Genomic DNA, 14,973 nt, shown 5'->3' with positions numbered 1-14,973 from the left:
CGGAGAGAAATGGAGGAACTGGGGGAGAGAAGATGCCTGTCTCCCTGGGGGTTCCTCTGATTGAAGGGATTAGGGCATGTTCAAGTTATCAATGTGTTACAAACCACCCTGAAATGGTGACCTAAAACAAATACTTTATTTTGCTCACAAATCTGAAGGTGACTGGACTCACATAGCAATTCTTGCTCCACACAATGATGCATTGTATTAAATTTGTGTTGGTAACAGTAAATTAATTCTTCACATAAGATTTATTAAATGGAGGGTGAAAGTAAACACTGATAGCATCTTTTCTGCATATTACCTACTGAACTTCTTTTTAAAAATTGATTGCCATTTTTATCTACTGACACTGATTAATTCTAGATCCTACTCCGTTGCCCTAAAAGAGAGGAAGAAAATGATCTACTGTTCGTGCCTCTCCTGTGCCCAGAAAGTATTCTGACTTAGAGTAAGAAATGTCTAACATGCTTTAAAATTAGAACTCAGTTGAATTACCTGTCTATCTTTTAAATGAATTTTAGATTTCCCTTTCATCTTAGTTCTATTGGATTTCATTTGTTAAATAGTCTAGAACCAGCTTGAAATTTTTAAAACAACTTTATTGAGGCATCATTTACTACCGTAAAATTCACCCAGTTTTAAATGGCAATTCAGTGATGTGTAGTGAATTTACTGAGTTGTGCAGCCATCACCCTACACAGTTTTAGAACATTTGTATTACCCTAGCCCCAGGCAACCATTGACTCTCTAGATTTACCTTTTCTGGACTTTTTATATAAATGAATCATATGGCGTGTACTCTTGAATCTGGCTTCTTTCGCTTAGCATGATGTTTTCAAGATTCGTGCACACTGTAGCCTCCGTCAGTACTGCATTCCTTTTTGATAGCAAAATAATATTCCACAGTATGAGTATACCACAGTTTGTTCATTGATTCATCGGTGGGTGGATATTTGGGTTATTTTCACCTTTTGGCTATTGTGAATACTGTTATGAGTATCTGCATGCAAGTCTTTGCGAGGACATACGCTTTCATTTCTTATGTGTAGATACCTAAGAGAGGAATTGCTGAGCATGGTAAATTTATGTTTAACTATGTAAGGAACTGCCAAACTATTTTCCAGAGTTGTTGTATCATTTTTTTTCATACCTTCCAGCCATATATGAGGTTTCCCATTTCTCCACATTCTTGCCAGTATTTCTTACTTTCATTTTTATTCTAGCCATCCTTGTGGGTGTGAAGTGGTATCTCATTGTGGTTTTGATTTGCATTTCCCTCAGAACGATGATGTTGGACATCATTTCATGTGTTTATTAGCTATTTGTACAGCCTCTTTGGTGAAATGTCTATCCCAATCCTTTGTTCATTTTCAATTGGGTTGTCTTTTGAAAATTGAGTCATAAGAGTTTTTACTTCCAGGTTGAAATTTAATATAATCCATATAACCTTTCTGAAGTATAATAGGGCATTATGTTTCAAATGCCCTAGAATTTATTTATTTATTTTTCCTTATCCTGCCAAGTGGGCATCGTGGTGAATGCTGTAATGCATTACCCAGATCTTATCTCTTATTGTCCAACTTCAAGGCGGCGCCTGGGTGGCTCAGTCATTAAGCGTCTGCCTTCGGCTCAGGGCGTGATCCCGGGGTCCTGGGATTGAGCCCCACATCGGGCTCCTCCACTGGGGGCCTGCTTCTTCCTCTCCCACTCCCCCTGCCTGTGTTCCCTCTCTCGCTGGCTGTCTCTCTCTCTGTCAAATAAATAGATAAAATGTTTAAAAAAAAAAAAAAAGAGTATAGTCAGCAGAGAGTCCTTAGATGTCCACGCTCCAGGGTCCACCTCAGCTGCATAGAATCACTGGGGCAGCCCGCATCCAATGACTGATCATTGCAGGAGTATAAAGGTCTGGCCATTTCTGCCTGTCTTTGGACAATTCTACAGGACTGTCCTAATTGCAGGGCTCCCTATAGGGTCAGCCAAGTCGGCCATCAGGCCTGCATTGAAACTTGACTTCTTCCTCTACCCAATCCTGCTTTCTTCCCCTCCCAATATCCACAGGTGTTGATTCCAAGAGCATTTTTTCCAGCTTTATTGAGATATAATTGACATATAACATTGTATAAATTTAAGGTGTACAACATGTTGATTTGATACTTTTTTTAAGATTTTATTTTTAAGTAATCTCTACACCCAATGTGGGGCTCAAACTCACAACCCTGAGATCAAAAATCATATGCTCTACCAACTGAGCCAGCCAGGCACCTTATACATTTATATAGTGCAAAATGGTTACCACCATAGCATTAGCTAGCACCTCCATCCCATCACATAATTACCATTTTTTAAGGTTTATTGTCTTAGTAACTTTCAAGTAAATAATAAAGTATTATTAGCTATAATCACCATGCTGTACATTGGATCCCCAGAACCTGTTAATATTTTAACTGGAAGTTTTTACCCTTTGACCAATATCTCTCCATTTCCCCCACCTCCCACCCCTGGTAACCACCACTCTACTCTGTTTCCCTGAGTTCAGCTTTTTCAGAATCCACATATAAGTGACATCATACAGTATTTGTCTTTCTCTGTCTGACTTACTTCACTTAGCATTATGCCCACAAGATTCATCCAAGTTGTTGCAAATGACAGGATTTCCCTCTTTATCATGGCTGAATAATATGTCTGTGGGGGGGCGGTGCCTGTGTGTCCATGTGTCTGTGTATCACATCTTCTTTATATCACACCTTTATCCATTCATCTGCTGATGGAATAAAATGCTAAGGACTCCATTGGCTATTGTAAATAATGCTGCATTGAACATGGGGGTGCAGATAATCTCTGAGATACTGATTTCATCTCCCAGAAGTAGGATTGCTGGTTCATATGGTAGTTTTGTTTTAAGTTTTGAGGAACCACCCACACTGTGTTCCAGCAACTTACATCCCCACCAACGGTGCACAAGGGTTCCCTTTTCTCCACACTCTCATCGACTCTTATTATCTCTTGTCCTTTTGATGATAGTCACTCTAACAGGTATGAGGTGATAGCTCACTGTGGCTTTTTTTTTTAAAAGATTTTATTTATTTATTCGACAGAGAGAGAGTGCACAAGCAGGGGGAGTGGGAGAGGGAGAAGCTGGCTCCCCCATGAGCAGGGAGCCTGATGCAGGGCTCGATCCCAGGACCCTGGGATCATGACCTGAGCTGAAGTCAGACGCTTAACTGACTGAACCACCCAGGTGCCCCTCACTTGGTTTTTGATTTACATTTCTCTGATGATTAGTGTTGTCAAGCACCTTCTCCTAAATCTGTTGGCCATTTGTATGATTTCTTTCAAAAATGTCTATTCAGGTTCTTTGCCCATTTTTAATTTAACTACTATTTTTTATTTTTTTATTTTTTGCTACTGAGTTGTATGAGTTCCTTATATATTTTGTATATTAGCACCTTATCAGATATATGATTCATAAGTATTTCCTCTCATCCTGTAGGTTGCCTTTGCATTTTGTTGATTGTTTCTTTTGCTGTGTAGAAGCTTTTGAATTTGATGTAGTCCCATTTGTCTATTTTTTATTTTGTTGTTTGTGCTTTTGGTGTCATGTCCAGAAAAGCATTGCCAAGACCAATGTCAAGGAGCTTTTTTCCCGTGTTTTACTGTACAGGTTTAACAGTTTCAGGTCTTATGTTTAAGTCTATAATCCATTTCATGTTAATTTTTGTGAGGGGTCCAATTTAATTCTTCTGCATATGGTTATCCAGTTTTCTCCACACCATTCATCAAAGAGACTATCCTTTCCCTAATGAGTATTTTTGGCTCCCTTGTCAAATATTAGTGTGTGAGTTTATTTCTGGGCTCTTGATTCTGTTCCACTGGTCAGTGTGTCTATTTTTATGCCAGTACCATGTTGTTTTGATTTCTATAGCTTTATAGTATAGTTGAAATCAGGAAATGTGATGCCTCCAGCTTTGTTCTTCTTTCTCAGAATTGCCTTGACTATTAGGGGTCTTTTGTGGTTCCATACAAATTTTAGGATTGTTTGTTCTATTTCTGTGAAAAATGCCATTGAAATTTTTACAGGGATAGTATTGAATCTGTAGATAGCTTTGACTAGTGTGGACATTTTAACAATATATTAATATTTCCAATTCATGAGCACAGAATATCTTTACATTTATTTGAGTCTTCAATTTCTTTTATCAAAGTCTTATAGTTTCCAGTTTATAGATCATTCACCTCCTTGCTTAAATTTATTACCAAGTATTTTATTGTTTTTGGTGTTATTGTGAATGCGATTGGTTGGTTTTTTTTTTGGTTTTTTTTTTTTTTTTTTTCAGATGCTTTGTTCTTAGTGTATAGAAACACAACTCTTTTCTGTATGTTGATTTTGTATCCGGCAGCTTCACTGAATGTTGATTAGTTCTAGCAGTTTGGGGGGGGGGGGGCATCTTTAGGATTTCCTGTATATAAGATCATATCATCTGCAAACAAAGACAATTTTACTTCTTCCTTTCCATTTTGGATGCCTTTTATTTCTTTTTCTTGACTCATTGCTAAGAGCACTTTTTTTTTTTTTTTTTGAGGTTTTGTTTCTCTTTAGGGAGAGAGCATGTGGGGAGGGACAGAGGGAGAAGGAGAGAGAGTCTCAAGGAGACTCCACACTGACAGTGGAGCCCCACTCCCCAGAAGAAACCAAGAGTCAGACACCCAATGGACTGTGCCACCCAGGCACCCTGCTAAGAGTACTTCTTAATAAACATCCTGCAGTAACTATAAACTCCATCTCAGAGTCAGTTTCCTGGAGAACCCAACCTACCACTGGCAACGTTCATTTTAATTCCCCAAAGATTGGTACACTCACAGATAGAGCCATGCACATATACTACTGCTTGTTGATTGGCCCAGATGTGAGCACCTGACCCAAGACGGACCAATTAGAGTCTTTCCCTAGGAGTATTGCACTTGGGAATCGGAGAGTCTAAGTTGCTGCCCGTCTGTGGTAAAAACCTGGAAAATAGGAGGGTAAGAAAGAGTAACACAGTATTTTCAGTTGCTCATGCCTCACATGTCTCCAAGGGAACCTAGAAACATGATGAAGCCTTGCCCAACACCTGGAGATGGGGGCCCTTGAAAGGTTTTTTATGTAAATGATTGATGATTTTGTTATGTACACCTGGAGCAATGGACCATTCTGTACTAGCTTGTCCGTATTGCTTTGCACAAACATCAAGATTGATGACGCGTACCAAAAGGGAACCAGCTGTCCAGATGGGCTTTGAGAGGGGATAAAAGCAGCATGAATGCCCATTTTCTGGGCTACGTGGCCAAAGAGGAAGCTGGCATGCTTACCTGTCTGAAACATGCATTCTACCAACAGGATGACCATGCATCTGTCTTCTCCAAGCTCTACAGTGAACCCAGCAAGTCTCCTGCAGTCTTTTGATTTTAGAGCCAGACCAGAGAATAACAAATGGCAACCTGGAGACAGTAATATCTTTGCCTTGGCAATCATTTTTCCTCCTAAAGCTGATCTACCACGAGAGCTCAGAACACATCTAACTGCCCCCAGAATCACCTTGGTTACACACATCTCTATTACCCACAGGCGAATTTTGAACCTAGGACCTCTTTGAACCTCTTTCCAGTCAAATAAAGTTTATCCAAAAGAGAGACAGTGCTCACAAATATCTGGGTCATACATCAGTGAATTCTTCTTTAAACATTCATTGCTTTCTCTAATCATAAAAGTAGTATATATTCACTGTAAAACAAAAACAAAAACTTAGAAAGTACAGAAAAAATACAAAGGAAAAAAAAATAATAAAAGACACCCATAATTCCACCACTCAGGGACCACCATTTCAAATATATTGGTTAATGATTTTAATTGTTTCTCCTTGCACACATACAGATATGCACATATTACCTCTATAAAACTGGGATCCCGTGATGCATACTGTTTTGAAATCTGCTTCTGTCATTCAACCCTTGTCATCATTTCTAGGGGCTGCATTAAAAAGAAGCCTCACAAGCTACTTAATCACACCCTCATTGCCAGACATCCGCGCTGCCTCCCAGTATTGGTTAGTATCAAAAATCCTGCCAAGAACATGCCTGCACATATATCCTTGTATACTTTTTAGTTTATTTTTGTTACCCAGATGACCCCGGGTCCTCCAGCCTGCACAGTTAATCTTTTCCTTTAATATCTAAATAAAATGCTAAGGACTCCATTCCAGAAGCCAAGGGAAGTCCAGCACCTCCCCCAGAGTCACCTAAGGGCCTCCAGTGTGTTCCATTTCTCCTGGTCACCTCTCACTCTGTTTTCCTGTTTATCTCTCCAAGCATTTCACCTTCTTGGGCATTTTACCTTCTGTGCTCTTTCAACATGACTGTTCCCTCTTCCTTCATTGGCCCAAAGTGCCACTAGAGCATGGCAGGCATGGGTGGCTGCCTTTAACTGAGGTTTGGGGGAAATGAAAGCCAGTCACAACACAGCAAGAAATAACTTCAAATTCACACCAGATATTACTGTCTCTAGAAAGTTGCTGGCCATTCTCCACCATATGGGAACTTTTTATTCATGATGTTTCTTCATGGACCCTGATGTCCTGCCATGTTCCTGGGACCTTCTGCTCTCTCCATTGACCACGTTATGTCTTCTCTTTTTCTCTGTACCTAAACTGTTCACCTGCTCACTCTAGTAGCCCTGAAAATTCTAAATGCCTCCTATTTTAGTATTGGTTAATCCCTCACACATCGCAGGAAACCAGTTCCTCCTCAAAACATTTCTTCATTTGGCTTCTAAGACACTACATTCTTCTGGTTTCCTTCATTACTGGCCACTCCTCAACTTCCTTTACCAGCTCATTGTCCTCTTCCTAACTTCTGAACACCAAGGTGTCCCAGGACTGAGATTTTCGGCCTCTTTTCTATCTTTACTCATTCCTGAACGATCGCATCCTGCCTAATGGCTATAAGAACCCTCTAGACACTGATGATTCTCAAGTGTCTATCTTCTGCTCTGGCCTCTTGGCTCAGACACCCGATTGCGTACTCAGCTTCCTCACTTGGATGCCTAACATGCATCTTGAAGTTCATCTTTCCAAAACTAAAGTTTGAATTACTCCCAAATTTGTTCCTCACCTGGCAGTCCCCATCTCAGTAAACTCCAGCTCCATTCTTCCACTTGCTTAGGCCAAAACCTTGGGGTCAACTTTGACTCTTGTCTTTCTCTCACACCTCGTATTTTTCCTGGTAGGAAATCCTGCCAGCTCTGACTTCAAAGTATAGGCTGGCTCTGACTACCCCTCACCACCTCTACCCCTAACCTATCCTGGTCCCAGACTCCTGATAGCCTCCTTTATGGACCACTGCATTTGATCCCAATGGATCTCCCTGCTTCGACTCTTGTCCATCTATTATTTACTTTCCATGAATATCCTTTCAGTTCCTAAGCCAGCAAAAGTCACATTCCAGTTCAAAACTTTCCAATGGCTTCCCATATGACTTGACCCAAATCAAAAGCCAATGTGGTCTGTAACCTGGCTCCCTCTCCAATTCCAGCTACTACCACCCTCCCCACTTGCCCACTGTGGTACAACCACACTGGTCTCCCTGTTGTCCCTTAAATAAAGAAACTCTTTCTCATCTTGGGGCCTGTGCACTCATTTTCCCCTTCCTCAGGTGTTCTGCCCCCAGATTACAGTATAGTATCCTGCCTCTGTTCATGTTGCTGAGCAAATGGCACCTCCTCGGAGAGGCCTTCCTTGACCACCTTATCTAAAAAGAGCACCCACATTATTCTGTAAACCTTGACACTGCTTTATTTTCCCTCATGGTTCTTAACCTGACATTTGATTACAATGTTCATTTTTGTGTTGTCTCTCTCCCCCATGAGGGCAGGAACTGGTCTGTTTTGTTTATTGCTGTATTCCGGTAATCTGGACTAGGAATTGACACAGAGGAGGAGCTCCACACATTCTCGTTAACTCTCTTGGTTTACATTATGCCCTCCCAAGTTCTTCCCAAATTAGAATATACCATCAAGGTTCCTGCAGGTGCTTTCTTTAACACAAGACACAGCCACCTCTAAGATGAAGTTTGCTCGGCTCTGGAATGCAGTTACACACACACACACACACACACACAAATATATATTGGAGCATTTGCTTCAGATAAACTCACAGAAGTAGAATTTCTAGGTCATGAGCCAAATTTCCAAATTACCTTGTAGAGAGGTCAACACTAATCCTTCTCCCATCGGCAGTGTTCTCTCTGTTCCAGTGTATTCTGGGCCTCCAGGCAAATGGTGATGATGATGATGATGATGATGATGATGATGATGATGATGATGATTTATGTCCCCCTTACTCTTTTTTTTTTAAGATTTTACTTATTTGAGAGAGACAGAGACAGCGACAGAGATAGCGACAGAGAGCACAAACAGGGAGGAGAGGGAGAAGCAGGCTCCCCTCCCCCAGCAGGGAGCCTGGGGGCTCAATCCCGGGACCCTGAGATCATGACCTGAGCTGAAGGCAGATGCTTAACCACCTGAGCCACCCAGCACCACCACCCCCCACCCCTTACTCTTTGTTAACTAGAAAATAAACGGATCTCTGTAGGGGCAGGGAAACTGCTGAGTTATCATGCCCCTGTTGAGGGTCCATGGAGTATGCTGACTTTGGGGAGTAAAGGATGCTCTCTGGAAGCTTCCTCATCTGAAATTATGTCCTCACCAACACCTTAAATTTTTTCTCCATGATGCCAAGTCATGTTCGTTCATTAATTAATTCATTTCACCATTACTTTTGAGCATCTGTTTTATGCATAAGCTCTAAACATTTGCCAAACTGAAGAATATCCCTTGAAATAATGGGATTTACAAACATCGTGGTGTTTACCAGTTTACAAAGTGCTTTCACTTCCATTATCTCATTTGGACTATAAAAGCCAAGTGGGGGGGCGCCTGGGTGGCTCAGTCGTTGGGCATCTGCCTTGGGCTCAGGGCCTGATCCCAGGGTGCTGGGATCGAGCTCCACATCAGGCTCCTCCACTGGGAGCCTGCTTCTTCCTCTCCCACTCCCCTTGCTTGTGCTCTCTCTCTCGCTGGCTGTGTCTCTCTCTGTCAAATAAATAAATAAAATCCTAAAAAAAAAAAAAAAAGACAAGTGGGTACAATTCTGCCCATTTTAAGGTGAGGGAATAAGAGGCACAGAGGGGAAGGACTTGCCGTGGGATACATATTACATAGGAGTCAGAGCCACAACCAGGAATCCTCTGAGCACCTTGGCACATGCCACCCCCTCCATTGGACAATATCCTTCCAGGTCCAACACCACCAAAAGCAGGTATACTTAGCCAGAGTAAAAAGAATGGCATCCTTACGCATTTTAAATTCTCAGCTGAGAGACATCAAAATGGAAGAGTAATTTTAAAATGGCTTCTGTGCGTGATGCCACGTCAGCTATCATGGCAGTGGGTGCTGTGCTGAATTGCACTATGGCAACTTGATTAAGGCAGGGAACTGCAGTTTCCTAGAAGCCCCTCCCTTGTATGATTCTGGGTCAGAGTTGGCCAAAAGAGGAACTTGTGTGGGAATTGTAGGGCAGAAGGTGAGCAGCAGTCACTACATTTGGCAGGTTTCCCGTCAGATACAGGGCGGGTCAGAAACAGAGGTGCCCAGCAGATCCCAGCTTATCGGCTCTCGCCGGCTCCACCTCCAGCTCCCATTTCCTGCCGTTGGCTCTGCCAGCCAACAGCTGCCTCAGGCCCACCGCCAAGGACTTGTCTGTAGCCCCACACGTACTGTAGCAGGAGTTACACAGCGGCCACAGCCTCCATAAACCCCTCCTCGAACAACCCCTTCACTGCCCGGCCTGGGCAGCTGGCTGCGCTTGGCTTCTTGAACTTTCCTGAAAGCTCTGAAAGCTCCCAATGCACCAATGCTTCCGATTGCAGCTAATGACTCCTCCTTCTAGACATTCATTTCCCCAGCACTTCCCACATCTGTGTAGGTTTTATTCCTAGAATGCTCATGGTGGCTGTGCTTCCCAGTCGAATCCTGACTGATAGAATGCTTGCAGATTTTGCTTTCCTTGAAATGAAAAATAACAAGAAATGTTCCAGATTGTAAGGCAGAATTCCACCTTCTATTTAGAATCTATATATCGCGGGTGCTAATTTATAGACCGTGGGTGTGAAGGGGGAAAAAAGGAAGGGAGATTATTAAGTGAGCTAGTGGAGGATGAATAATGTATGCCTTACATATAGACCAACGTGAGAAAGGAAATGAGAAAGAAGAACTGAGAAGATATACTTTATCTTATTTTTATAAGATAAATGGATGGAAGAGGGGAAGAAATTGGAAATGATATTACTTTTGTAACCTGAAAATTTTCAATCAAGCTTTACCATATTTCTGTAGGACGTAGTCAAAGAATTAGTCCAGTCTCTATCCTCTAAACAACCATCCTTTGTGAATTGAAAAAGAAGGGAGTGATTCTTACCTAGTAAATCTGGGGGGGGGGGGGTAACGTAAAATATGAAATTACATGTGAACAGGAGCAAAGACGATGTCCAAGGATACTTAAACATTGTACAACCCAACAGGATGCTATCCTCCTAGCAGTGCTGAGGCATCCAGTGAAGGCTCTAATGTTAAAGAAATGCGTCAAAGATCCTCTCCTTTCTCCTCCCAATCCTAGCTCCCTCTCTTTGAAACAATCACGGAAAGGAAGTTTTTAAAACAGTTTCCAACAGAGAACAATTCTGAAAGTCAACATTCTCTTCATAGGAGACAGCAGGTATGTAGAATAAACATTCTGTGGCATTGTTCCTTCAAAAATCAAACTTGCTCATCTCCCTTCCGTTCTCAGGCAGTGAGTGGGTTCTTTAAAACATGCCTGCCTCAGGTGCTGGTCACTTTATCAAATACAAGGTGGCAGACTTTGCCAATTTCCTTTCCCTACTCTGAATTAATAAACCCGGCTCACAGAGCAGTAAAATTGTATTTCCACCAAGCAAATATAGATTGCTTTCTCCTTGGCTGCTGTTTAAAAATCTTCTCACTCTCACTTGGGTCCAAAGCATGCACCTATTCCTGCAGCACTAATGCTGACAAGTGGCCAAAGGAGAGGAAATGTGGCAAGCCAGTCCTCAGCGCATGGATTCCTCCTCTGCCCCTAGACAAACCAGAGAACCACCAGCTCATTCTCAAGGACACAAAGAAGGGGTCTTCTCTACTCCCTGGAGCCCGGGGGGCGGGGGGTGTCAAACTCTTGGCTCCGCGTGTGCTTTCACCTCCAACTTGTTAAGTGTTTAAAAACAAAATTCAACCGAGTACATCTGAAGATCTAATTGGTTTTACTGAGGGACTCAACAACATCCCATGTAGCGAGGAGAGAGAGAGGAAAGCGTACAAAATGGAAGGTTTTTATAAGCTGGTGCGGCGAGGCAAGAAGTATTAGCAAAAGAAAAGAAGGATTGTTTCAGGCCAGGACGACTTCTTTTTTCAGGGAAGGGCTGGGCAGGGTTTTTATCATGCAAATTACCTCACTAGTGCTGATCCGGAAATTTCAGATTGACTGTTAAAAGACCACATTCCTCGGGCGCCTGGCGGGCTCAGTCCGTAGAGCTGTTGGTCTGGGGATCGTGAGTTTGAGCCCCACGTTGGGTGTAGAGATTACTTAAAAAAAAAAAAAAAAAAAAAAAGACCACATTCATGGGAGAGGTTGAAACTGTCAGTCTTGGTTTGCTGTCGTGGGGCGTAAATGACTCCATTGGGGGCTTGTTGTTTCATGGGTTTACAGCTGAAAGCGTGTAATCGGTTCCTGGGACCCACTGTAACAATTACCATAAACCTGGTGACTTCAAACAACAGAAATTTAAACTCTCCTAGTCTGGAGGCCAGAAATCCAAAATCAAGGTGTCCAAAGGGCCATACTTCTTCTAGCTTCTGGTGGTCACCAATGATGAGGGAACAGAAGGCTGGCTGAAGATAAAGCATAAGCCTACACCCTGCAACCTCTCCCCACCGCCACTCCTGGGTGGGATATGTGATGTTCCTCCAGGAAGTTCCCAACTATCTTCATGTTAATGTCTTACTGGTAGGCTAAACAACCTTTACTTGACAATGGCAAGGCCTCTGGTATCCTGTGAGTCTTCTTTAACATATGAAAGTACTTTCTCAACCTCCCTTTTCCTTACCTCCCTCAGCCACCCCTCACAACCCAGGGGGCGGCTCTTTCTGCCCGCGGGTCCTGTCCCCGGGCTTTAATAAACCACCATTTTGCACCAAAGACGTCTCAAGAATTCTTTCTTGGTCGTCGGCTCCGGACTCCACCCCACTGAACCGCACCTATATCCCAAAACCTCATCAACCAACATTCCCTTGTGTTCCTTGGCTTGTGGCCACATCACTCCAATCTTTCCATCCATGGTCACACTTTGAATTCTGTGTGTCTGTGTCTTCTCTTCTGTCTCTTCTCCTCTTCTGTCTTTAATCTCTCTGTGCCTTTCTCTTCTAAGGACATTTGTCATTGGAATTAAGCACCCACTAAAATAATCCAGGGTGAGCTCTGCATCTTGAGCTCCTTAATTACATCTGCAAAGACCTTTTTACCAAACAAGGTCATATTCACAAGTTCCAGGGTTTAGGACATGGACACAGCTTTTGGGGGCCACGGTTCAGCCCACTACAAGACTTTGGACTCAGAAGTCTTTCTTTGTCTGACTGTTTTTAGAGTTTTCAAAACTGTCTCCACAGTGCTATACTCATGAACATGGCCTATTTATTCAGAAATGATCCTTAACAGGGGCGCCTGCGTGGCACAGTGGTTAAGCGTCTGCCTTCGGCTCAGGGCGTGATCCCGGCGTTATGGGATCCTCTGCTATGAGCCTGCTTCTTCCTCTCCCACTCCCCCTACTCGTGTTCCTTCTCTCGCGGGCTGTCTCTATCTCTGTCAAATAAATAAATAAAATCTTTAAAAAAAAAAAGTGATCCTTAACAGCACAAAGGGCTGCATTTTGCTCAAGAATCCCATTAAAGTGATTCATCCCAAGTTTCTTCTCTCAGTCCTGGAATCTCTACATCTTTTCCTCCATGCACTCCAAACTTCACCCAACTTTGCTGGCTTCAGTCTCCCAGTTCCTGCTAATCTACTTTCTGTTTGTTTAGAGCTGCCTATTCTAGACATTATATGTAAATAGAATTATATAATATGTGGTCCTTCGTGTTTGGCTTTTTCATTTAGCATAAAGTTTCCAAGGTTCATTCATACTGTAGACTATAGCATGTATCGGTACTTCATTCTTTTTTAAGGCTAAATAAAATGCCATTGTATGGATATGCCACATTTTCTTTATTCATTCATCTGTTGATGGTCAGGTTTATTTATTAGCATTCCTTATTGCCGAATTTCATTCATTGGTTTCACAAATATTTACGGAGTGATAACTGTACTAGGCACAGTTCAAGGAGCAGGCCATATAGCATTTGACAAAACAGAACAAAAATCTCTGCCCTCCTGAAACTTATGTTCTGGCGGGGGAGACATTATAAATAAGACAAACAACTGAAATATTTAGTATGCTAAATACAAGTGCTAAACAGGGGACAATGGCTGGAAGGGGCCACAAGAGGAAATTTCTGGGGGTAACTAGTCATTTCCTGTTTCTTGATCTAGGTGCTACCTGGGCAAGCTCAGTTTGTGAAAACTAAGTGAACTTGAATTTAAGATTTGTGCACTGGGGCCGCCCGGCTGGCTCTGCCGGTAGAGCACACAAATCTTGATCTTGAGGTTGTGAGTTTGAGCCCCACATTGGGCATAGGGTTTACTTTTTTTTTTTTTTTTTAAGATTTTATTTATTTATTTGACAGAGAGATACAAACAGAGGGAATGGCAGAGGCAGAGGGAGAAGCAGGCTCCCCAATGAGCAAGGAGCCCGATGCAGGGCTCAATCCCAGGACCCTGGGATCATGACCTGAGCCGAAGGCAGATGCTTAACTATCTGAGCCACCCAGGCGCCCCTAGAGTTTACTTTAAAAAAAAAAAAAAAAAAAGATTTGTGCATTGTTCTGTATATGTTACACATCAATAAAAAAAATTTTTTTAACCCAATGTGCTTCCATTTCCTTTAAAAGGCACCTTATTAAACCTATCTCTGGTGCTGACTCTAACAAAACAAATGTGTCAAACCAGATGGTTTTACTCCCTAGGGGATCCAGCTGAATCCCTGACACTGTTCTTGGGTGGGTTTAGGATGTTACCAGATGATGATGCTGTTTTCAGCTTTCTGCTGTTCATTTACATCCTTTGGATTTCTGGATCATTCCAGCTGTTTATCAAACCATAACTGTCAGTGGGCAGCCAGGGTTTACAATGACCATGCTGGCAATTTCAGCTTATTACCTTCTTTTAAAGCTCATTTCCGCCATTATCTTGAGTCTAACTTGGCTCTTTTTTTAATGCTGACCTTAAGAGGAACAAAATTATTTTTAGGGAAAGAGTAGCTGTGGAATCACAGGACTGGAAGAGGAGAGAAACAGGCTATAATGAAAGGTAATTATGTTCACAGAGGAAAGGGTCACCCTTGGTTATCAATTAAAGAAAATGGTTGAGATTTCTATGCAGTACAACTCAACCTAAATCAAGAAGCAGTCCCTAGTGGGCAGTTAAATTGAAATGATTTGAGGGAAAGATGGGTGAATAATAAAAACTGGCCTTAAGTAGGGTCCATACCTCCTATGCCCATGTAACAGTTTAGAGTTTTTTCAGACAGAATTCTGTGGCCACAGACACAAGGGAACTTGATTTGCCCACAGTGTGATGAAAGACACTTCCTTCATTATGTGAGTTGTTATTATGCCTCAATTATAACTTAGATGAGTTTGGGATGTAAAGATAACAGTGACATATACTAACTGAGAAGCTGCTGGACAAGTTGAGAACGTGTCCTTAGAGATGATTTTTG

At 42.2% G+C, this 14,973-nt stretch overlaps 1 pseudogene; it reads right to left on the bottom strand.

The window, feature by feature from the left end:
• Window positions 1-14,973, bottom strand: part of LOC123791199 (small ribosomal subunit protein eS1-like) — an 87,254-nt pseudogene that overhangs the window by 3,619 nt on the left and 68,662 nt on the right.

The sequence above is a fragment of the Ursus americanus genome, chromosome X (assembly GCF_024610735.1).
Source record: "Ursus americanus isolate L20-20 chromosome X, mUrsAme1.1.p, whole genome shotgun sequence".
Lineage (NCBI taxonomy): Eukaryota > Metazoa > Chordata > Mammalia > Carnivora > Ursidae > Ursus > Ursus americanus.
This window is presented reverse-complemented; position numbering and strand designations above follow the sequence as displayed.